This window comes from Theropithecus gelada, chromosome 20 (assembly GCF_003255815.1).
Source record: "Theropithecus gelada isolate Dixy chromosome 20, Tgel_1.0, whole genome shotgun sequence".
Lineage (NCBI taxonomy): Eukaryota > Metazoa > Chordata > Mammalia > Primates > Cercopithecidae > Theropithecus > Theropithecus gelada.
The window spans coordinates 819,895-842,962 of NC_037688.1; positions in this window are offsets into that span (position 1 = coordinate 819,895).

Genomic DNA, 23,068 nt, shown 5'->3' on the forward strand with positions numbered 1-23,068 from the left:
ATTGGAGCATTTAGTCCATTTACATTTAAGGTTAAGATTGTTATGTGTGAACTTGATCCTGCCATTATGATATTAACTGGTTATTTTGCTCGTTAGTTGATGCAGTTTCTTTCTAGCCTCGATGGTCTTTACATTTTGGCATGTTTTTGCAATGGCTGGTACCGGTTGTTCCGAGAAAGGACATTTTTGAACGCTCTTAGGAATACGATGAAAAGAAAATATCCTTTGATAAAAACCAGAAGGAAACATTCTGTGAAACTGCTCTAAATAAAATGAAGTCCACTTGCACAGTTAAGCTTCTGTTTTCTTTGAGCAGTATTCTTGCCCTGTTTTAGGTTAGTCAGCCAACAGATACTCGGGAACACTTTGAGACTTATGGTGAAAATGGAAATATTTTCAGATAGATACTGGAGAGAAGATTTTTGAGGAGTTACTTTGTGACGTTTGCATTACACTCACAGGGTTATACTTTTCTTCTCATAGAGGATTGGAGAATCCCTTTTGGATTAAAGCTACCAAGGGAAAATCAAGAGTATATGGATGGCGATAGTGAAAAAGGAGCTATCCTCAGACAAAAACAGGAAAAAAGCTGTCTGTGTAACTGTTTTTAATAAATATGTCTATTCATCTCACATAGATAATACTTTTTCGTATTACGCAGTTTGAAACTACGTCATGGATGGATTTGCGAAGGGATATTGAAGAGCAAATTCAGGCGTGTGGGGAAAGAGAAATTATCTTCAGATAAAAACTGGAGAGAAGAATTCCGAGGAGCTGCATTTTGACGTGTGCATTCCACTCAGGCAGTTTTACCAGTTTTCTCATAAGGCAGTATGTGAACACTGTTCCTGTAAAACTGAAGAAGTGATATTTCACAGTGCATTGAAGACTATGGTAAAAAGTGAAATATCCTGAAATAAAACCCAGATAGAAGTGTTCCAAGAAACTGCTCTCTGACGTGTGCATTCACTACAGTGAGTTAAAGTTGATGCTACGTTGTCAAGTTTGGAAACTCTGTCTTTGAGGAATCTGTGCAGGGATATTAAGTGGCGCCCGGAGGCTTGTGGTGAGAAAGGAAAATACTTTTGATGAGAACTGGAGAGAAACTTTCGGATCAACTGCTTGGTGATGTGCATATTCATCTCATAGAGTTAAATCGACCTTTGGATTGAACAGTTTGAAATCACTGTTTCTGTGGAACCTGAGAAGGGACATTTGGGAAGGCTCTTAAGAATATACTGAAAAAGAAATACCCTCAGATAAAACCCAGAAAGAAACATTTTGTGAAACTGCTCTAGGTCACGTGAAGTCCACTCGCACTGTTAAGCTTCTGTTTTCATTGAGCATTATTCTAACACTGTTTTAGGTGAGTCAGCTAAGGGATAAATGGGAGCACTTTGAGGGATACACTGAAAATGGAAAAGTCTTCAGATAGATACTGGAGAGGAGATTTCTGAGGAGCTGTTTTGTGACGTGTGCATTCCACTCACAGAGTTAAACTTGTCTTCTCATAGAGGATTGGGGAATTCCGTTTGGTGGAAAAGTTGCCAGGGAGCATTCGGTAGTATATGAATGGCTGTGGTGAAAAAGGAACTATTCTCAGACAAACACTGGAAAGAGGCTTTCGGTGAAACTGCTTTGGGACAGATATGTCTATTCATCTCACATAGATAAAACTTTCTATCAGTTTTGAACCTGCGTTATGTCTGGATTCGCAAAGGGACATTCAGGAGCACTTTCATGCCTCAGGGGAAATAGGAGATATCTTCAGATAAAAACTGGAGAGAAGCTTTCTGAGAAACTGACTTGTGATGTGTGCATTCCACTCAGGGAGTTGTAACTCTTTTCTCATAAGGCAGTGTTTGAACACTGTTCCTATGAAACTGAAAAGTTGACATTTTGGAGCGCATTTAAGTCTATGGCGAAAAGTGAAATATCCTGAAATAAAACCCAGAAAGAAGCGTTCCAGGAAGCTGCTTTCTAACGTGTGCACTCATTTCAGAGAGTTAAAGCTTACACTACGTTGCCCAGTTTGGAAGCTCTATCTCTGAGGAAGCCGTGAAGGGAAATTAAGTAGCACCCGGAGGCTTGCAGTGAGAAAGGAAATGACTTGTGATGAATACTGAATAGAAGCTTTCGGAGCAACTGCTTTGTGTTATGTGTATTCCTCTCATAGAGTTAAATCATTCTTTGGATTGAGCAGTTTGAAATTACTGTTTCTATGGAACCTGAGGAAGGACATTTGGGAATGCTCTCAGGAATATGTTGAAAAAGAAATACCCTCCAATAAAAAACAGAAGGAAACATTCTGTGAAACTGCTCTACGTCACGTGAAGTCCACTCGCACAGTTAAGCTTCTGTTTTCATTGAGTCATATTCTAACACTGTTTTAAGTTAGTCAGCTAAGGGATACTCAGGAGCACTTTGAGGCTTTCGGTGAAAACAGAAATATACTCAGATAAGTACTGGAGAGAAAAGTTCCAAGGAGTTGCTTTATGACGTGTGCATTCCACTAAAAGAGTTATATTTTTCTTCGCATAGAGGATTGGGGAATCCGGATTGGAGAAAAAGCTGTCATGGGACATTCGGGAATATATACACGTCTATGGTGAAATCGAAAATATCCACAGACAAAAACTGGAAAGAAGCTTTCTGTGAAACTGCTTTGTGATAATATGTCTATACATCTCACATAGATAAAACTTTATTTCTACTACTCAGTTTTGAAACAGCCTGATGGATGGATTCGCGAAGGGACATTCGGAAGCACATTCAGGCCTGAGGGGGAAATAGGAGATATCTTCAGATAAAAACTGGAGAGAAGCTTTCTCAGAAATTGCTTTGTGATATGTGCACTCCACTCAGAGAGTTATACCTCTTTTCTCATGAGGCAGTGTTTGAACACTGTTCCTGTAAAACTGAAAAAGTGATATTTTGCAGCGCATTGAAGACTATGGCAAAAAGTGAAATATATGGAAATAAAACCAAGAAAGAAGCATTCCAAGAAACGACTCTCCTACGGGTGCATTTATTTCAGAGAAATAAGTTTACACTACGTTGCCCAGTTTGGAACTTCTGTCTTTGATAAATCTGTGAAGGGATATTAAGTGGCGTCTGGTGGCTTGTGTTGAAAAGGAAATGTCTAACGATGAAAACTGGAGAGAAGCTTTTGAAGCAACTGCTATGTGATGTGTGTATTCATCTCATAGAATTAAATCAAGTTTTGGATTGAACGGTTTGAAATCACTGTTTCTGTGCAACCTGAGAAAGAACATTTGGGAAAGCCCTTAAGAATATGCTGGAAAAAAATACCCTCAGATAAAAACCAGAAGGAAACTTTCTGTAAAACTGCTCTTAGTCACGTGAATTCCACTCAAACATTTAAGCTTCTGTTTTCATTGAGCAGTATTCTAACACTGTTTTAGTTTAGTCAGCTACGGGATACTCCGGAGTGATATGAGGCCTACAGTGAAAACGGAATAGTCTTCAGACAGATGCTGAAGAGCCAATTTCCAAGGAGCTGATTTGTGACGTGTGCATTACACTCACAGACTTATACTTTTCTTCTCATAGAGTATTGGGGAATACCGTTTGGAAAAAAAGCTACCAGGGGACATTCAGGAGTATATGAACCGCTATGGTGAAAAAGGAACTATCCTGAGACAAAAATTGGAAAGAAGCTTTTGGTGAAACTGCTTTGTAATAGATATGTCTATTCATCTCACATAGACAAAACTTTCTTTCTATTACGCAGTTTTGAAACTACGTCATGGACAGATTCACAAAGCGACATTCAGGAGAACATGCAGGCCTGTGGTTAAATAGGAGATATCTTCAGATAAAAAGTGGAGGGACGCTTTCTGAGAAACTGCTTTGTGATGTGTGCATTCCACTCAGGGAGTTTTACCTCTTTTCTCATAAGTCAGTGTTTGAACACTGTCCTGTAAAACTGAAAAAGTGATATTTTGCAGTACGTTGAAGACTATGGCGAAAAGTGAAATATCCTGAAATAAAACCCAGAAAGAAGCATTCCAAGAAACTGCTCTCTGACGTGTGCATTCATATCAGAGAGGTAAAGCTTACACTACATTGCCCAGTTAGAAAACTCCATCTTTGAGGGATCTGTGAAGAGATATTAAGTGGCGACCGGAGGGTTTTGGTGAGCACTTTGAGACTTACGGTGAAAACGCAAATATCTTCAGATAGATACTGTAGAGAAGATTTCCGAGGAGCCTCTTTGGGACGTGTGCACTCCACTCACAGAGTTATACTTTTCTTCCCATAGAGGATTGAAGAATCCCATTTGGAGAAAAAGCTACCAGGGGACAATCAGGAGTATATGGACGGCAATGGTGAAAAAGGAAGTATCCTCAGATAAAAACTGGAAAGAAGCTTTCTGAGAAACTGCTTTGGGATAGGTATCTCTATTCATCTCACATAGATAAAACTTCTTTCTATTATGCAGTTTTGAAACTGCCTCATGGACTGAGTCATGAAGGGACATTCGGGAGCACTTTCAGTCCTGTTGGGAAATAGGAGATATCTTCAGATAAAAATTGGAGAGAAACTTCTGGAGAAACTACTTTGTGATGTGTGCATTCCACTCAGGGAGCTATACTTCTTTTCTCATTAGGCAGTGTTTGTACACTGTTCCTGTAAATCTGAAAAAGTGATATTTTGCAGTGCATTGAAGACTATGGTGAAAAGTGAAATATCCTGAAGTAAAACCCAGAAAGAAACGTTCCAAGAAACTTCTCTCTAATGTGTGCATTCATTTCAGAGAGTTAAAGCTTACACTATGTTTCCAAGTTTGAAAACACTGTCTTTGAGGAATCTTGAAGGGATATTAAATGGCTCCCAGAGGCTTGTGGTGAGAAAGGAAACGTCTTCTGATGAAAACTGGAGAGAAGTGTTTGGAGCAACTGCTTTGTGGTGTGTGTATTCATCTCACAGAGTTAAATCATACTTTGGATTGAGCATTTTGAAATCACTGTGTCTGTGGAAACTGAGAAAGGACATTTGCAAACACTCTCAAGAATATGCTGGAAAAGAAATACCCTCTCATAAAAACCAGAAGGAATCATTCTGTGAAACTGCTCTAGGTCACGTAAAGTCCACTGACACAGTTAAGCTTCTGTATTTATTGAACAGTATTTTACAACTGTGTTTGTTTATTCTGTGAAGCAATAATCGGGAGCATTTTGAGGCCTATGGTGAAAAAGGAAATATCTTCAAAATAAAAACTGGAGCGAAGATTTCCGAGGAACTACTTTTGACATGTGCATTCCACTTTTCTTCTCATAGAGGATTGGGGAATCCGGGACATTCGGGAGTATATGGACGGCTATGATGAAAAGGAAATATTCTCTGGCAAAAAATGGAAAGAAGCTTTCTGTGAAACTGTTTTGTGATAGATACATCTATTCTTCTCACATAGATAAAACTTTCTTTCTATCATGCAGTATTGAAACTGCGACATGGATGGATTCACGAAGGGACATTTGGGAGCACATTCAGGCCTGTGGGTAAATAGGAGATATCTTCGGATAAAAACTGTAGAGAAGCTTTCTGAGAAACTGCTGTGTGATGTGTGCATTCCACTCAGGGAGTTATTCCTCTTTTCTCATAAGGCAGTGTTTGAACACTGTTCCTGTAAAGCTGAATATGTGATATTTTGCAGTACGTTGAAGACTGTGGTGAAAAGTTAAATATCCTGAAATGAAACCCAGAAAGAAGCATACCAAGAAAGTGTTCTCTGACGTGTGCATTCATTTCAGAGAGTTAAAGCTTACACTACGTTGAACAGTTTGGAACCTCTGTCTTTGAGGAATCTGTGAAGGGATATTAAGTGGTGCCCGGAGACTTGTGGTGAGAAAGGAAACATCTTCCAGTGAAAACTGGATGAAAGCTTTTGGAACAACACCTTTGTTATGTGTGTATACATCTCAAAGAGTTAAATCATTCTTTGGATTAAGGAGTTTGATATCACTGTTTCTGTGGACACTGAGAAAGGACATTTGGAAACGCTCTTAAGAATATGCTGAAAAAGAAACACCCTCCGATAAAAACCAGAAGGAAACTTTGGTGAAACTACTCTAGGTCACCTGAAGGCCACTTGCACAGTTAAGCTTCTGTTTTCATTGAACAGTATCCTAACAGTGTTTTAGGTTAGTCAGGTAAGGGATACTCGGAAGCGCTTTGAGACTTATGGTGAAAACGGAAATATCTTCAGATAGATACAGGAAAGAAGATTTCTGAGGAGCTGCTTTTTGACGTGTGCATTTCACTCACAGAGTTATACCCTTCTTCTGCTAGAGGACTGGGGAATTCCGATTGGAGAAAAGATACCGGGGACATTCACGAGTATATGGATGGCTACAGTGAAAAAGGAAATATCCTCAGACAAAACCTGGAAAGAAGCTTTCTGTGAAACTGAGTTGTGATTCATATGTCTATTTATCTCTCATAGATAAAACTTTCTTTGTGTTTCGCAGTTTTAAAACTGCGTCATGGATGGATTTGCAATGGTACTTTCGGGAGCACATTTAGGCCTGTGGAAAAATAGGAGGTATTTTCAGATAAAAACTGGAGAGAATCTTTCTGAGAAACTTCTTTGTGATGTTTGCATTCCACTCATGGAGTTATACCTCTTTTCTTACAAGACAGTGTTTGAACACTGTTCCTGTAAAACTGAAAAAGTGATACTTTGCAGTACATTGAAGACTATCGTGAAAAGTGAAATATACTGAAATAAAACCTGAAAGAAACGTTCCAAGAAACTGCCCTCTGACGTGTGCATTCTTTTCAGAGAGTTAAAGCTTACATTGCGTTGTGCAGTTTTGAAACTCTGTCTTTGAGGAATCTGTGAAGGGATATTAAGTGTTGCCTGGAGCCTTGTGGTGAGAAAGGAAACGTCTTCCGATGAAAACTGCAGAGAAGCTTTTGGAGCAACTGATTTTTGATGTCTGTGTTCATCTCATAAAGATAAATCATTCTTTGGATTGAGCAGTTTGAAATCACTGTTTCTGTGGAAACTGAGAAAGGACATTTGGAAACGCTCTTAATATGCTGAATAAGTAATATCTTCCTATAACAACCAGAATGAAACTTTCTGTGAAACTGCGCTAGGTCAGGTGAATTCCACTTGCAGAGTTAAGCTTCTGTTTTCATTGAAGAGTATTCTTTCACTCTTTAAGGTTTGTCTGTTAAGGCATACTCAGGAGCGCTTTGAGGATTACGTTGAAAACAGAAATATCCTCAGACAGATACTAGATAGAAGATTTCCGAGGAGCTGTTTTGTGACCTGTGCTTTCCACTCACAGAGTTATACTTTTCCTCTCATAGAGGATTGGGGAATTCCGTTTGGAGGAATAACAACCAGGGTACTTTCGCGAGTATATGGACAACAAAGGTGAGAAAAGAAATATCCTCAGACAAAAGCTGGAAAAAAGCTTTCTGTGAAACAGCTTTGAGATAGATATGTCTATTCATCTCAGATAAAACTGTCTTTCTATTACGCAGTTTGAAAGTGCATAATGGACGGATTCGCGAAGGGTCATTCGGGAGCACATTCAGGCCTGTGGGGAAATAAGAGATATCTTCAGATAAAAACTGGAGAGAAGCTTTCTGAGAAACTGCTTTGTGATGTGTGCATTCCACTCAGAGAGTTACACCTCTTTTCTCACAAGGCTGTGTTTGAACACTGTTCCTGTAAAACTGAAAAACTGATATTTTCCAGCCCCTTGAAGAATTGGTGAAAAGTGAAATATCCTCAAATAAAACCCAGAAAGAATCTTTACAAGAAACTGCGCTCTGACGTGTGCATTCATTTCAGAGAGTGAAAACCTTCACTAAGTTGATCAGTTTGGAAGCTCTGTCTTTGAGGAATCTGTGAAGGGATATTAAGTGGTGCCCATGGGCTGGTGGTGAGAAAGGAAACGTCTTCCAATGAAAACTGGAGGGAAGCTTCCGTAGTAACTGCTTTGTGATGTGTGTATTCAACTCAGAGTTAAATCATTCTTTGAACTGAGCAGTTTGAAATCACTGTTTCTGTGGAACCTGAGAAAGAGCATTTGTGAACGTTCTTAAGAATATCTTGAAAAAGAAATACCCTCCAGTAAAAACCAGAAGAAAACTTTCTATGAAACCGCTCTAGGTCACGTCAAGTCCACACACACAGTTAAGCTTCTGTTTTCATTAAGCAGTTTTATCAGCTAATGGATACTCAGGAGTGCTTTGAGGCTTACGGTGAAAGGGGAAATATCTTTAGATAGATACTGGAGAGAAGGTTTCCAAGGAGCTGCTTTGTGATGTGTGCATTCCACTCACAGAGTTTTACTTTTCTTCTCATAGAGGATTGGGAATCCCATTTGGAGTAAATATTACCAGGGGACATTCGGGAGCATACGGACTGCTACAGTGAAAAAGGAAATATCCTCAGACAAAAGGTGGAAAGAAGCTTTCTGTGAAACTGCTTTGGGAGAGATATGTCTATTCATCTCACATAGATAAAACTTTCTTTCTATTACGCAGTTTTGAAACTGCATCATGGATGGATTCGCGAAGGGACATTTGGGAGCACATTCAGGCCTGTGGGGAAATAGGAGATATCTTCAGATAAAAACTGGAGAGAATCTTTCTGTGAAACTGCTTTGTGTAATGTGCATTGAATTCAGGGATTTTTACCTCTTTTCTCATGAAGCAGTATTTGAACACTGTTCCTCTAATACTGAAAAAGTGATATATGCAGGGCATAGAAGGCTATGGCAAAAGTGAAACATCCTGAAATAAAACCCAGAAAGAAGCATTCCAAGAAACTGCTCTCTGACTTGTGCATTCATTTCAGAGAGTTAAAGCTCACACTACGTTGCCAAGTTTGGAAACTCTGTCTTTGAGGAAACTGCGAAGGGATATTAAGTGGTGCCTGGAAGTCTGTGGTGAGAAAGGAAACGTCTCTGATGAAAACCGGGGAGAAGTTTATGGAGCAACTGCTTTGTGATGTGTGTATTCATCTCATAGAGTTAAATCATTCTTTGGATTGAGCAGTTTGAAATGACTATTTCTCTGAAACCTTAGAAAGGACATTTCGGAACGTTCTTAAGAAAATGCTAAAAAAAGGAATACCCTCCCATAAAAATCAGAAGGAAACTTTCTGTGAAACTTCTCTAGATCAGGTGAATTCCACTCACACAATTAAACTTCTGTTTTCATTGAGCAGTATTCTAACAGTGTTTTAGGATTGTTACCTAAGGGATACTCGGGAACACTTCGAGTCTAATGATGAAAACAGAAATATCTTCAGATAGATACTGGAGAGAAGATTTCTGAGTAGCTGCTTTGTGACGTGTGCATTCCACTCACAGAGTTATACTTTTCTACCCATAGAGGATTGAGGAATCCCATTTGGAGAAAAAGCTACCAGGGGACATTCGGTAGTATATAGATGGCTATGGTGAAAAAGAAAATATCCTCAGACAAAAACTGGAAAGAACCTTTCTGTGAAACTGCTTTGTGATAGATATGTCTCTTCACCTCTCATAGATAAAGATTTCTTTCTATTACACAGTTTTGAAGCAGTGTGAAGGACGGATTCGCAAAGGGACATTTGGGAGCACATTCAGGACTGTGGGAAAATAGGAAATATCTTCAGATCAATACCGGAGAGAAACTTTCTGAGAAACTGGTTTGTGACGTGTGCATTCCACTCACAGAGTTATAGCTTTCTTCTCATAGAGGATTGGGGAATCCCATCTGGAGAAAAAGCTACCAGGGAACATTCGAGATTAAATGGATGGCTATGGTGAAAATGGAAATATCCTCATACAAAAACTATAAAGAAGATTTCTGTGAAAGTGCTTTGTGATAGATATGACTATTCATCAAAAATAGATAAAAGTTTTTCTCTATTATGCAGTTTTGAAACTGTGTCATGGACAGATTCACGAAGGGACATTCGGGAGCACATCTAGGCCTGTGGGTAAATAGTAGATACCTTCAGATAAAAACTGGAGAGAAGCATTCTGAGAAACTGCTTTTGATGTGAGCATTCCACTCAGGGAGTCATACCTCTTTTCTCGTTAGGCAGTGTTTGAACACTGTTCCTGTAAAACTGAGAAAGTGATATTTTGCAGCGCATTGAGACTATGGTGAAAAGTAAAATATCCGGAAGTAAAACTCAGAAAGAAGCATACCAAGAAACTGTTCTTTGACTTGTGCATTCAATTCAGAGTGTTAAAGCTTCCACTACATTGCCCAGTTTGGAAACCCTGTCTTTGAGGGATCTGTGAAGGGATATTAAGTTGCGACCGGAGGCTTGTGCTGAGAAAGGCAACGATTTCTGATGAGAACTGGAGAGAAGCTTTTTGGAGCAACAGCTTTGTGATGTGTTTATTCATCTCATAAATTTAAATCATTCTCTGGATGGAACAGTTTGAAATCACTGTTTCTGTGGAACCTGAGAAAGGACATCTGGTAATGTTGTTAAGAATATGCTTGAAAAGTAGTACCCTCTGACAAAAACCAGAGGGAAACTTTCTGTGAAACTGCTCTAGGTCACGTGAAGTCCACTCACACAGTTAAGCTTCCTTTTTCATTGAGGTGTATATTAACACTGTTTTGGGTTAGTCAGCTAAGGGATACTCTAGAGCATTTTGAGGCTTATGGTGAAAACAGAAATATCAATAAATAGATCCTGGAGAGAAGATTTCCAAGGAGCTGCTTTGTGACGTGTCTATTCCTCTCACAGAGTTATACTTTTCTTCTCATAGAGGATTGGGGAATCCTGTTTGGAGAAAAAAAGTCCAGGGGACATTCAGGAGTATATGGACGAGTATGTTGAAAAAGGAAATATCTTCAGAGAAAAACTGGAGAGAAGCTTTCTGTGAAACTGCTATGTCATAGATATGTCTATTCACCTCACATAGATAAAACTTTCTATTATGCTGTTTGAAACTGCGTCGTGGACGGATTCGTGAAGGGACATTCGGGAGCACATTCAGGCATACGGTGAAAAAGGAGATATCCTCAGATGAAAACGTGAGAGAAACTTTTGTGAAACTGTTCTGTTATGTGTACATTCCACTCAGGGAGTTATGCCTCTTTTCTCATAAGGCAGTGTTTGAATATCATTCCTCTAAAAGTGAAAAAGTGATATTTTGCAGAGCATGGAAGGCTATGGTGAAAAGTGAAATATCCTGAAATAAAACCCAGAAAGAAGCCTTCCAAGAAACTGGTTTCTGTGAAACAGATTTGTGATAGATATGTCTATTCATTTCACATAGATAAAACTTTATTTGTATTATGCAGTTTTGAAACTGTGTCATGGACGTATTCACAAAGGGACATTAGAGAGCACATTCAGGCCTGTGGGAAAACAGGAGAAAACTTCAGGTAAAACGGGAGAGAAGCTTTCTGAGAAACTGCTTTTTGATGAACATATTCTAATCAGGGAGTTATACCACTTTTCTCATAAGGCAGTGTTTGAACACTATTCCTGTAAAACTGAAAAAGTGGTATTTTGCAGCACTTTGAAAACTATGGTGAAAAATTAAATATCCTGAACTAAAACGCAGAAAGAAGTGTTCCAAGAAACTGCTCTCTGACATGTGCATTCATTTCAAGACTTAAAGTTTACACTACGTTACCCAGTTTGCAAACTCCATCTTTGAGGAACTGCTTTGTGATGGATATATCTACTCATCTCTCATAGATAAAAATTTCTTTCTATTATGCAGTTTTAAAACTGTTTCATGATGAATTCGTGAAGGGATATTCGAGAGCACATTCAGGCCTGTGTGGAAATAGGAGATATCTTCAGATAAAAACTGGAGAGAAGCTTTCGGAGAAACTGTGTTCTGACATGTGCATTCCACTCAAGGTGTCATACCACTTTTCTCATAAGGCAGTGTTCGAACACTGTTCATGTAAAATTGAAAAAGTGATAATTTGCAGTGCATTTAAGACTATGACAAAAAGTGAAATATCCTGAAATTAAACCCAGAAAGAAGACCTCCAAGAAACTTATCTCTGACGTGTGCATTCATTTCAGAGAGTTAAAACTTACATTACGTTGTCCAATTTGGAAACTCTGTCTTTGGGGAATCTGTGAAGCGCGATTATGTGACACCTGGAGGCTTGTGGTGAGAAAGGAAACGTCTTCCGAAGAAAACTGGAGAGATTTTGGAGCGACTACTTTGTAATGTGTGTATTCATCTCACAGAGTTAAATCGTTCTTTGGATTGAGCAGTCTGAAATCACTGTTTCTGTGGAACCTGAGAAAGGATATTTAGGATTGCTCTTAAGAATATGCTGAAAAGAAAATACCCTCTGATAAAAACCAGAAGGAATCTTTCTGTGAAACTGATTTAGGTCACGTGAAGTCCACTTGCACAGTTAAGCTTCTGTTTTCATTGAGCAGTATTCTAACAGTGTTTTAGATTAGTCAGGTAAAGGATAATCGGGAGCACATTGAGGCTTATGATGAAAATGGAAATATCTTCACATACATACTGGAGAGAAGATTTCTGAGGAGCTGCTTTGTGAAGTGTGCATTCCACCCACAGAGTTATACTTTTCTTCTCATAGAGGATTGGAGAATCCCGTTTCTAGAAAAAGCTACCAGAGGACATTCGGGAGTATAAGGCGGCTATGGGGAAAAATGAAATATCCTCAGACAAAAACTGTAAAGAAGCTTTCTGTGAAACTGCTTTGTGATTGGTATGTCTATTCATCTCACATAGATAAAACGTTCTATTATGCAGTTTTGAAACTGCGTCATGGATGGATTCACGAAAGGACATTCGGGAGCACATACAGGCATGCGGTGAAAAAGGAAATATCTCGAGATAAAAACAGGAGAGAAGTGTTCTGAGAAACTGCTTTGTGAAGTGTGCATTCCACTCACAGATTTATGCTTTTCTTCTAATAGAGGATTGGGGAATCCCGTTTGGAGAAATAGCTACCAGGGGATATTTGGGAGTATATGGACGGCTACGGTGACAAAGGAAGTATCCTCAGAGAAAAACTGGAAAGAAGCTTTCTTTGAAATTGATTCATGATAGATATGTCTATTTTTCTCAGACAGATAAGGCTTTCTTTCTATTACTCAGTATTTTAACCACATCATGGAGGGATCATGAAGGGAATTTCTGGAGCACATTCAGGCCTGTGGGGAAATAGGAGATGTCTTCAGATAAAAACTGGAGAGAAGCTTTCTGAGAAATTCCTTTGTGGTGTGCACATTCCATTCACGGAGTCATACCTCTTTTCTCATAAGGTAGTGTTTGAACACTGATCCTGTAAAACTGCAAAAGTAATATTTTGCAGCACATTTAAGACCCTGGTGAAAAGTGAAGTATTCTGAAAAAAAACCCAGAAAGAAACTTTCCAAGAAACTGCTCTCTGACCTGTGTATTCATTTCAGAGGGTTAAAGGTTGCACTGCATTGCCAGTTTGGAAACTCTGTGTTTGAGGAATCTGTGAAGGGATATTAAATGGCACATGGAGCCTTGTGGTGAGAAAGGATACATCTTCTGATGAAAGCTGGAGAGAAGCTTTTGGAGCAACTGCTTTGTGATGTGTGTTTTCATCTCACAGAGTTAAATCATTCTTTGAATTGAGCAGTTTGAAATCACTGTCTCAGTGGAAACTGAAAAGGACATTTTGGAATGCTCTTAAAAACATGCTGAAAAAGAAATACCCTCCAATGAAAACCAGAAGGAAACTTTCTGTGAAATTCTTCCAGGTCACCGGAAGTCCACACGCACACTTAAACTTCTGTTTTCCTTCAGCAGTATTCTTACACTGCTTTAGGTTAATCTGCTAAGCGATACTCAGGAGTGCTTTGAGGCTCATGCTAAAAGCGTAAATATCTTCAAATAGACACTGGAGAGAAGATTTCCGAGGGGTTGCTTTGTGATGTGTGCATTCCACTCACAGAGTTATACTTTTCTTCTCATGGAGGATTGGGGAATCCTGTTTGGAGAAAAAGCTAGCAGGGGACATTTGGGAGTATATGGACGGCTATGGGGAAATAGGAAATATTCTCAGACAAAAACTGGAAGGAAGCTTTCTGTGAAACTGCTTTGTTGAAGATATGCCTATTCATCTCACATAGATAAAACTTTCTTTCTATTACGCAGTTTTGAAACTGCATCATGGACGGATTCTCGAATGGACATTCGGGAGCACATTCAGGCCAGTAGGAAAATGTTATATATATACAGATAAAAAATGGAGAGAAGCGTTCTGAGAAAGTGCTTTGTGATGTGTGCATTCCACTCAGGGAGTTATACCTTTTTTCTCATAAGACAATGTTTGAACACTGTTCCTGTAAACTGAAAAAGTGATACTTTGCAGCGCTTTGAAGACTACGACGAAAAGTGAAATATCCTGAATTAAAACCCAGAAAAAAGTGTTCCAAGAAACTGCTCTGTAACGTGTGTATACATTTCAGAAAGCTAAAGCTTACAGTACGTTGTCCAGTTGGGAAACTCTGTCTTTGAGGAATCTGTGAAAGGATATTAGTGGCACCAGGAGGCTTGTGGTGAGAAAGGAAACGTCTTCTGAAGAAAACTGTAGAGAAATTTTTGGAGCAACTGCTTTGTGATGTGTCTATGCATCTCACAGAGTTAAATCATTCTTTGTATTGAGCAGTTTGAAATCACTGTTACTGTGGAAACTGAGAAAGGACACTAGGGGACGCTCTTATGGATATGCTGAAAAAGAAATACCCTCAGTAAAAACTAGTAGGAAACCTTCTCTGAAACTACTCTAGGTCACGTGAAATCCACTCGCACAGTTAAGCATCTGTTTTCATTGAGCAGTATTCTAACACTGTTTTAGGTCAGTCAGCTAAGGGATACTCGGGAGCACTTTGAGGCTTACGGTGAAAGCGGAAATATCTTCAGATAGATACTGGAGAGAAGATTTCCAAGGAGCTGCTTTGTGACACGTGTATTCCACTCACAGAGTTATACTTTTCTTCTCATAGAGGAAAGGGGAATCCCGTTTGGAGAAAAAGCTACCAGGGGACATTCGAGAGTATATGGACAGCTATGGTGATAAAGGAAATATCCTCAGAGAAATACTGGAAAGAAGTTTTCTCTTAAACTGCTTTGTGATAGATATGTCCATTCATCTCACATAGATAAGACATTCTTTCTATTATGCAGTTTTGAAACTGTGTCATAGACGGATTCACGAAGGGACATTCGGGAGCACCTTCAGACCTGTAGGAAAATAGGAAAGACCTTCAGATAAAAACTGGAGAGAAGCTTTCTGAGAAACTGCTTTGTGATGTGTGCATTTCACTCAGGAAGTTATACCTCTTTTCTCAAAAGGCAGTGTTTGGACACTGTTCCTGTAAAACTGAGAAAGTGATATTTTGCAGCGCATTTTAGACTATGGGAAAAATTGAAATATCCTGAAGTAAAACCTAGAAAGAAACATTCCACGAAACTGCTGTCTGATGTGTGCATTCACTTCAGAGAGCTAAAGCTTACATTCCGTTGCCCAGTATGTAAACTCTGTCTTGAGGAATCTGTGAAGGTATATTAAGTGGCGCCGGGAGGCTTGTTTTGAGAAAGGAAATGTCTTCCGATGGAAACTGGACAGAAGCTTTCAGAACAACTGTTCTGTGATGTATGTATTCATCTCATAGAATTAAATCATTCTTAGGATTGAGCAGTTTCAAATCACTGTTTCTGTGGAACCTGGGAAAGGACATTTGGAAACGCTCTTAAGCATATGCTGAAAAAGTAATACCCTGTGATAAAAACCAGAAGAAATCTTTCTGTGAAACTGCTCTAGGTCAGGTGAATTCCACTCATACAGCTAAGCTTCTGCTTTCATTGAGCAGTATTCTAACACTGTTTTAGATTAGTCAGCTAAGGGATACTTGTGAGGGCTTTGAGGTTTATAGTGAAAGCTGAAATATCTTCAGAAAGATACTGGAGAGGAGATTTCCAAGGAGCTGCTCTGTGACGTGTGCATTCAACTCACAGAGTTATACTTTTTTTCTCATAGAGGATTGGGGAATCCCGTTTGGAGAAAAAGCAACTAGAGGACATTCACGAGTATATAGATGGTTAAGGTGAAAAAGGTATTAACCTCAGACAAAAACTGGAAGGAAGCTTTCTGTGAAACTGATTTGTCATAGATATGTCTATTCATCTCACATAGATAAAACTTTCTTTCTGTTACGCACTTTTGAAACTACATCATGGTCAGATTCGCGAAGGGCATTGGGGAACACCTTCAGGCCTGTGGGGAAATAGGAGATATATTCAGATAAAAACCTGAGAGAAGCTTTCTGAGAAACTGCTGTGTGATATGTGCATTTCACTCAGGGAGTTATGCTTCTTTTATCAAAAGACAGTGTTTGAACATTGTTCTTGTGAAACTGGAAAAGTGATATTTTGCAGTGCCTTGAAGTCTATGCCGAAAATTGAAATATCCTGAAAGAAAACCCAGAAAGAAGCGTTCCAAGAAACTGCTCTCTTACGTGTGCATTCATTTCAGAATGTTAAAGCTTACACTACATTGCCCAGTTTGTAAACTCTGTATTTGGGGAATCTGTGAAAGGATATTAAGTGGCCCTAGAAGGTTTTTTTTGAGAAAGGAAAGGTCTTCCGATGGAAACTGGACAGAAGCTTTCAGAGCAACTGCTTTGTGATGTGTGTATTCATCTCATAGAGTTACATCATTCTTTGGATTGAGCAGTTTGAAATCACTGTTTTGGTGGAACCTGAGAAAGGATATTTGGGAACGCTACTAAGAATATGCTGAAAAAGAAATACCCTCCAATAAAAACTAGAAGGATACTTTCTGTGAAACTCCTCTGCATCAGGTGAATTCCACTCACACAGTTAAGCTTCTGTTTTCATTGAGGAGTATTCTAACAATGTTTTAGTTTAGTCAGCTAAAGGATACTCAGGAGGGATTTGAGTCTTACAGTGAAAGCGGAAATATCTTCAGATAGATGCTGGAGAGGAGTTTTCTAAAGAGCTGCTTTGTGATGTGTGCATTCCACTCACAGAGTTATACTTTTCTTCTCATAGCAGATTGGGGAATCCCGTTTGGAGAAAAAGCTACCAGGGGACATTCGGGAGTCTATGGACGGCTATGATGAAAAAGGAAATGTCCTCAGACAAAAAATTGGAAAGAAGCTTTCTATGAAATTGCTTTGTGATAGATACGTCTATTCATCTCACACAGAAAAAACTTTCTTTCTATTACGCAGTTATGAAATTGCATCATGGACGGATTCACGAAGGGACATTCGAGCACACATTCCATCCTTTGAGGATATAGGAAATGTCTCTAGATAAAAACGGGAGAGAAACTTTCTGAGAAACTGCCTTGTGATGTGTACATTTCACTCAGAAATCTATACCTTTTTCTCATAAGGCAGTGTTTGAACAATGTTTCTTTAAAACTGAAAAAAGTGATATATTTCAACGCATTGATGACTATTGCGAAATGTGAAATATTCGGAAATAAAATGCTGAAACAAGCGTTTCAAGAAACTGCTCTCTGAGGAGTGTATTCATTTTAAAGAGTTAAAGGTTACACTACGTTGCTCAGTATGGAAACTCTGTCTTTGAGAAATCTGGGAAGGGATATTAAGTGGCGAGCAGAGGCTTGTGGTGATAAAGGAAAAGTCTTCCGATGAAAACTGGAGAGAAGCTTTCAGAGCAACTGCTTTATGATGTGTGTGTTCATCTCCTAGAGTTAAATCATTCTTTGTATTGAGCAGTTTGAAATCACTGTTTCTGTGGAACCCCTGAGAGAACACAATGGGAAACTCTCTTAAGAATATGCTGAAAAATGAATACCCTCCGATAAAAACCAGAAGAAAATTTTCTGTGAAAGTGCTCTAGGTTACGTGAATTCCACTCACACAGTTAAGCTTCTGTTTTCATTGAGCAGTGTTCCAACACTGTTTTAGGTTTGTCAGCTAAGGGATACTCAGGAGCAATTTGATTCTTATTATGAAAATGGAAATATCTTCAGATACATACTGGAGAGAAGATTTCCGAGGTGCTGCTTTGCATCGTGTGCATTCCACTCACAGAGTTATAGTTTTCTTCTCATAGAGGGCTGGGGAATCCTGTTTGGAGAAAAAACTTCCAGGGGACATTCGTGAACATATGGATGGCTACTGTGACAAAGGATGTATCCTCAGAGCAAAACTGTAACGGAGCTTTCTGTGAAACTGATTTGGGATAGATATATCTATTCATTTCACACAGATAAAACTTTCTTCTATTACACAGTTTTGTAACTCTGTCATGGATGGATCGTGAGGGGAATTTCTGGAGCACATTCAGGCCTGTGGGGAATTAGGAGATATCTTCTGATAAAAACTGGAGAGAAGCTTTCTGAGAAACTCTTTGTGATGTGTGCATTACATTCAGGGATTTATACCTCTTTTCTCCTAAGGTAGTGTTTGAACACTGGTTCTGTATAACTGAAAAAGTGATATTTTGCCACCCATTGAAGACTATGGCAAAAAGTGAAGTATTCTGAAATAAAACGCAGACTGAAGTGTTCCAAGAAACTGCTCTCTGACATGTGCATTCATCTCAGTGAGTTAAAGCTTACACTGTGATGCCAGTTTGGAAACTCTGTCTTTGAGGAATCTGTGAAGGGACATTAAGTGGTGCATGGTGGCTTGTGGTGAGAACAGATACGTTTTCCACTGAAAGCTGGAGACAAGCTTTCGGAGCCACTGCTTTGAGATGTGTGTTTTCATCTCACAGAGTTAAATCGTTCTTGGGATTGAGGAGTTTTAAGTCACTGTTTCTGTGGATCCTCAGAAAGGACATTTGGGAACGCTTTTAGGAATATGCTGAAAAAGAAATACCCTCCAATGAAAACCAGAAGGAAACATTCTGTGAAACTCTTACAGCTCACGGGCAGTCCACTTGCACACTTAAACTTCTGCTTTCATTCAGCAGTATTCTAACACTTTTTTAGGTTAATCTGCTAAGCGATACTCGGGAGTGCTTTGAGGCTCACAGTGAAAGCATAAATATCTTCAAATAGATACTGGAGAGAAGATTTCTGAGGAGCTGCTTTGTAACGTGTGATTTCCACTCACAGAGTTATACTTTTCTTCTCATAGAGGATTGGGGAATCTCATGTGGAGGAAAAGCTACCAGGGAACATTTGGGAGTATAAAACAACTATGGAGAAAAAGGAAATATCCTCAGACAAAAACTGGAAAGAAACTTTCTGTGAAACTGCTTTTTGATAGATATGTCTATTCATCTCACATAGATAAAACATTCTTTCTATTATTCAGTTTTGAAACTGCATCATGGATGAATTCGTGAGAGGTCATTCAGGAGCACATTCAGGCCTGTGGTTAAATAAGAAATATCCTCAGATAAAAGCTGGAGAGACACTTTCTGAGAAACTGCTTTGTGATGTGTGCATTCCACTCAGGGGTTATACCTCTTTTCTCCTATGGCAGTGTTTGAACACTGTCCCTGAAAATCTGAAAAAGTTGTATTTTGCAGCGCATTGAAGACTGTGGCGAAAAGTGAAATATCCTGAAATAAAACCTAGAAAGAAGCGTTCCAAGAAACTGCTCTCTGACATGTGCATTCATTTCAGAGAGATGAAGCTTACAATGCGTTGCCCAGTTTGGAAACTCTGTCTTTGAGGAATCTGTGAAGGGCTATTAAGTGACACCCAGTGACTTGTGGTGAGAAAGGAAACGACTTCCGAAGAAAAATGGAGAGAAGCTTTTGGAGCAACTGCTTTGTGATATGTGCATTCATCTCTTAAAGTTAGATCATTCTTTTGATTGAGCAGTTTGAAATTACTGTTTCTGTGGAACCTAAGAGAGTACATTTGTGATGCTCTTTAGAATATGCTGAAAAAGAAATACCTTCAGATAAAACCAGAAGGAAACTTTCTGTGATACTGCTCTAGGTCACGTGAAATCCACTCACTCAGTTAAGCTTCTGTTTTCATTGAGCAGTATTCTAACACTGTTTTAGGTTAGGCAGCTAAGGGATATTCGGGAGCGCATTGAGGCTTATGGTGAAAACGGAAATATCTTCAGATAGATAATGGAGAGAAGATTTTTGAGCAGCTGCTTTTGACGTGTGCATTCCACTCACAGAGTTATACATTTCTTCTCATAGAGGGTTGTGGAATCCCATTTGGAGAAAAAGCTACCAGGGGACATAGATGGCTATGATGATAAAGGAAATATTCTCAGACAAAAACTGGAAAGAAGCTTTCTGTGAAACTACTTTGTCATAGATGTATCAATTCATTTCACATAGATAAAACTTTCTTTCTGTTATGCAGTTTTGAAACTGGGCAGATTCACGAAGGGATATTACAGAGCACATTCAGGCCTGTGGGGAAATAGGAAATATCTACAGGAAAAAACTAGAGAGAATTTTTCTGAGAAACTGCTTTGTGATGTGTGCATTCCACTCAGGGAGTTATACCACTTTTCTCATAAGTCAGTGTGTGAACATTGTTACTGTAAAACTGAAGAAGTGATATTTTACAGTGCATTAAAGATATGGTGAAAAGTGAAATATCCTGAAATAAAACCCAGAAATAAGCGTTGCAAGAATCTGCTCTCTGATGTGTGGATTCATTTCAGAGAGTTAAAGCTCACAATACATTTCCCAGGTTGGAAACTCTGTCTTTGAGGAAACTGTGAAAGGCTATTAAGTGACACCTGGAGGCTTGTGGTGAGAAAGGAAACGTCTTCCGATGATAATTGTAGAGAAGCTTTCAGAGTAACTGCTTTTTGATGTGTGTATTCATCTCTTAGAGTTAAAACATTCTTTGGTTTGAGCAGCTTGAAATCACTGTTTCTGTAGAACCTGAAAAAGGACTTTTGAGAACTCTCTTAATAATATGCTGAGAAAGAAATTCCCTCTCATGAAAACCAGAAGTAATCTTTCTGTGAAACTGCTCTACATCATGTGAATTCCACTCACAAGTTAAGCTTCTGTTTTCATTGAGCAGTATTCTAACACTGTTTTAGTTTAGTCAGGTAAGGAACATTCGACAGCGCTTTGAGGCTTACGGTGAAAACAGAAATATTTTCAGATAGATATTAGAGAGAAGATTTTGGAGGAGCTGCTTTGTGATGCGTGCATTCCACTCACAGAGTTATACTTTTCTTCTCATAGAGAATTGGGAATCCCGTTTGGAGAAAAAGTTACCAGGGAACATTCAGGAGTATATGGATGGCTATGGTGAAGAAGGAAATATCCTCAGACAAAAACTGGAAAGAAGCTTTCTGTGAAACTGCTTTGGGATAGATATGTCTATTCATCTCACATAGATAAAACTTTAATTCAATTACACAGTTTTGAAACTGTGTCATAGACTGATTCGCGAAGGGACATTCGGGAGCACATTCAGGGTTATGGTGAAAAAGGAGATATCTTCAGATAAAAACTGGAAAGAAACTTTCTGAGAAACTGCTTTGTAATTTGTGCATTCCACTCAGGGAGTTATACCTCTTTTCTCATAAGACAGTGTATGAATACTGTTCCTGTAAAACTGAAAAAGTGATATTTTGCAGTGCATCAAAGACTATGGCGAAAGATGAAATATCTTGAAATAAACTCAGAAAGAAGTATTCCAAGAAACTGCGCTCTGACGTGTGTATTCATTTCAGAGGGTTAAAGCTTCCACTACGTTGCCCAGTTTGGAAACTCTGTTTTTGAGAAATCTGTGAAGGGATATTAAGTGGCGCCCGGAGGCTTGTGGTGAGAAAGGAAACATCTTCCAATGAAAACTGGAGAGAAGCTTTTGGAGCTAATGCTTTGTGATGTGTGTATTCATCTCATAGAGTTTAATCACTCTTTGGATTGGGCAGTTTGAAATCACTGTTTCTGTGTAACCTGAGAAATTATATTTGGTAACGCTCTTAAGAATATGCTGAAAAAGAAATACACTCCGATAAAAATCAGAAGGAAACTTTCTCTGAAACTGCTCTAGGTCACGTGAAGTCCACATGCACAGTTAAGTTTCTGTTTTCATTGAGCAGTATTCTAACACTGTTTTAGGTTAATCTACTAATGGATACTTGGGGACGCTTTGAGGCTTACGGTGAAAAAGAAAATATCTTCAAATAAAAACTGGAGAGAAGATTTCCGAGGAGCTGCTTTGTGACGTGTGCATTGCACTCAGAAAGTTATACTTTTCATCTCATAGAGGATTGGGGAATCCCGTTTGTAGAAAAAACGACCAGTGGACATTCTTGAGTATATGCACTGCTATGTTGAAAAAGGAAATATCATCAGACAAAAACTGGAAAGAAGCTTTCTGTGATACTCCTTTGGGACAGATATGTCTATTCATCTCACATAGAAAAAACTTTCTTTCTATTATGCAGTTTTGAAACTGCATCATGGACCGATTGGTGAAGGGACATTCGGGCTCACAATCCAGCCTGTGGGGAAATGAAATATATCTCCAGACAAAAACGGGAGAGAAGCTTTCTGAGAAAGTGCTTTGTGATGTGTACATTCCACTCAGGGTGTTACAATTCCATTTTCATAAGGCAGTGTTTGAGCAATGTTCCTGTAAACCTGAAAAAGTGATATTTTGCAGCGCTTTTAAGACTATGGCGAAAAGTGAAATATCCGGAAATAAAACCCAGAAAGAAGCATTCTATGAAACTACTCTCTGACGTGTGCATTCATTTCAGAGATGTAAAGCTTACACTACGTTGCCCAGTGTGGAAGCTCTGTTATTGAGGAATCTGTGAAGTGATATTAACTGGCCCCCGGAGGCTTCTGGTGAGAAAGGAAACGTCTTCCAATGAAAACTGGAGAGAAGCTTTCAGAACAACTGCTTTGTGATGTGTATATTCATCTCATAGATTTAAATCATTCTTTGGATTGAGCAGTTTGAAATATCTGCTTCTGTGGAACCTGAGAAAGGATATTTGGGAACACTCTTAAGAATATGCTGAAAAAAGAAAACCTTGTGATAAAAACCAGAAGGAGACTTTCTGTGAAACTACTCTAGGTCATGGGAAGTCCACTGTCACATTTGAGTCTGTTTAAATTGAGGA